This window comes from Triticum dicoccoides, chromosome 5B (genome assembly GCF_002162155.2).
Source record: "Triticum dicoccoides isolate Atlit2015 ecotype Zavitan chromosome 5B, WEW_v2.0, whole genome shotgun sequence".
In the NCBI taxonomy this organism is placed as follows: Eukaryota; Viridiplantae; Streptophyta; class Magnoliopsida; order Poales; family Poaceae; genus Triticum; species Triticum dicoccoides.
The window spans coordinates 587,498,251-587,501,270 of record NC_041389.1 but is presented as its reverse complement, the minus strand read 5'-3'; positions in this window follow the sequence as shown (position 1 = coordinate 587,501,270).

The following is a 3,020-nucleotide window of genomic DNA, read 5'->3' as shown; positions in this document are numbered from 1 at the left end:
ACATTCATCGAACTAAATTACAATAGAAAAAATTTACTAACCTAAAATGCACAAAAATGCTCGAAGAAGAAGAAATAGACTAACCTAAAATTTAGTAACCTAATATATCGACCCCCCCATGTGTTGAAGTTATCGGGAGGAGAAGATCATAGAAAAAGAAGAAGAAAAAAAAGAGGAGAAGAAGAAAGGAATAGAGGAGAAGAAAAAATAAAAAATATTCTCTTTTTTCTTCTTCTCCTCTATTCCTTTCTTCTTCTCCTCTTCTTTTTCTTCTTTCTTCCTCTTCTTCTCCTTTCTTCCTCTTCTTATTTTCGTTTTTCCTCTCCTTTTTATTCTTCTTCCTTTTCGATATATAAAACTTTTCTTCCTTTTCCTTATTTTACGTTTTCCTCTACACTAACCTAAAATGCACTAACCTTCTTTTTCCACTCCTTTTTTTTCTTCTAAATAAGAACATATACATAAATTTTCAAAAAATATGCAAAAAAACATATACATAAATTTTACTATACATATACAATTGTTTTTACAAATATGCACATATATATGAACATGTACATAAATTGACAAAAAAATACATTTATGAAAAAATGATATGAACATGTACACACATATATACACATATACACACACATATACAAAAAAATACATTTATGAAAAAATGCTATAAAATAAAAATGTAGGGCAGGGGCGGCGCGCGGCGGGGCGGCGTGCGGCGGCAGCAAAGGGCAGGGGCGGCGCGCGGCGGCAGCGAAGGGCAGGGGCAGCGGCGCGGTGGTAGCGCGCAGCGGCGACGGCGGCCAGTACAGGGGGAGCAGGGGAACGGGGCGGTGCTCACAGCGAGGTGGCGTCGGCGACAAGGAAGGCTCGGGGACGGCGGATCAATCTTTTTGTTCTGCAAATTTTGATATATTATATGTATTTTTCTGAATTAGGATGATTTAGTTATGATTTTTCAAGTTTGAAAATTGCCCTATAGTCCCGGTTTGTGTCTCCAACCGGGACTGTAGGTTAGACCCCTTTAATGCCGGTTCGTGGCACGAACCGGTACTAAAGGTTGGCCCTTTAGTACCGGTTTGTGCCACAAACCGGGACTCAAGAGGCTCGTGGGGCCCCGACCTGACGCCAGCCTGCCACCAGCCCTTTAGTACCGGTTCATGACATGAACCGGTACTAAAGGTTCAACACGAACCGGCACTAATGCATAGCCGTTCGAACCGGTACTAATGATACCATTAGTACCGGGCCAAAATCGAACCGGGACTAATGTGTCTCACATAAGGTCCTTTTTCTACTAGTGCAAGCATCAACTACTAGAGAGAAATTAACACCGCAAGTGATTACAACAACCGATATATAACAATTGTTCATAGATGGAGATGGAAATGGCAAGGAGGTACATGATGTTGATGGAGATGGTGATGATTGAGTAGATTAAGATGATTCATACGATGTCGAGAGTGTTGGATGGCTTCAAATTTCCCCAGTCGGGGGAGGTGGATCCCAGGCAAAAATAAACCTCCGGGAGAGAGGGCGTTCTCTGTCCAGCACAGCGATAGAAAATTGCGATCAAAATCTTTCAGGAAGTTTTATGATAATATAAGATCAGGGGCACCAGAGAGGGTGCTAGTGGAGCTATATGGGACCCACACACCCCGTTGGCGCGCTGTAGACCTAGGGTGTGTGGGTAGGTCATGTGGGCCCCACCGGTCAAACCATGGCCCAACCTTCTAGCTCTTGACTCCTTTTCTTCTAAAAGTCATCATTCTGAATAGGCCTGCCATCTTCTTAAGAGCAAAAGACTTGATTAATTGCTCTATAGCTGGCTTCTCCGGATCCTCCTCTAGCGGTAGGGTGAAATTTGCCTTCAGCTCAGTCCAAAAATCATCTTTCTGCATATCATTGACATAAGACACCTCAGGGTCTTCGTTCTTAGGCTTATACCATTGGTGGATGCTGATCGGGATCCTGTCCCTAACAAGAACCCCGCACTGAGAAGCAAATGCGTTCTTTGTCCGGATGGGTTCAATTGGTTCGCCGTCGCGCGCGATTGCTGTGATCAAAAACCTTTCATCCAAGCTCAACTTTTTCATCGGGCCTCGTCTCCTTACCAAAGTTGTGCTCGATCCAAAGGGCTAGAAAAAAGAAGAAAGACGAGAGTTAATTAATATGTGTACATATACCAAAACAATGAATGCATCAATTAGCTAGTCAGCACATGCTTAACTAATATATATACCTGGCCAGACTCGGTTCGGTCACTGGAGCCGTCATCATGGCCTCCTTATTGCACCGTCATTGGGTCACCGGAGCCGTCCTCACGGTCTCCTTCTTGCACCGGCATTGGGTCAAAGGTGCCATCATAATCATAGCCTGCTTTTTCACCCTGTCCTTCCAGACCATCGGTGTCGTTCAGAAATGAGAAGACGGCATCACTTCCTTGTACGATTATGTCCCCCAACACCACTTCTGTTGCTTCGTCTCGGGGGGTGTCCATAGTTTCTACAAATATTTACAACATGGCAATTATTATTCAAACATGATAGATCGATATATTAGTGGCAAACGCAGAACTAGCTAGCTAATCACAGTAAGGAATCATATTAATTAGTGGCCTCGACGCTGCTTCTCTAGGGTTTGGGGTGGCCTCAACAATGCTTCAAGGGGGTAATATCGACAATGACGAGATACATACACGGGAAAATAATGTTATCGGGGAGGGGGTATATCGACCCCCCCACATGTTCAAGTTATCGAGAGGGGGTATATCGACCCCCCCATGTGTTGAAGTTATCGGGAGGGGTTTATATCGACAACGACGACATACGTACATGGGAAAATAATATTATTGGGGAGGGGATATATCGACCCCCCCCCACGTGTTGAAGTTATTGGGAGGGGGTATATCGACCCCCCCCCCACGTGTTGAAGTTATCGGGAGGGGTTTGTATCGACAACGACGACATACGTACATGGGAAAATAATAGTAACGGGGAGGGGGTATATCGACCCCCCCCTCC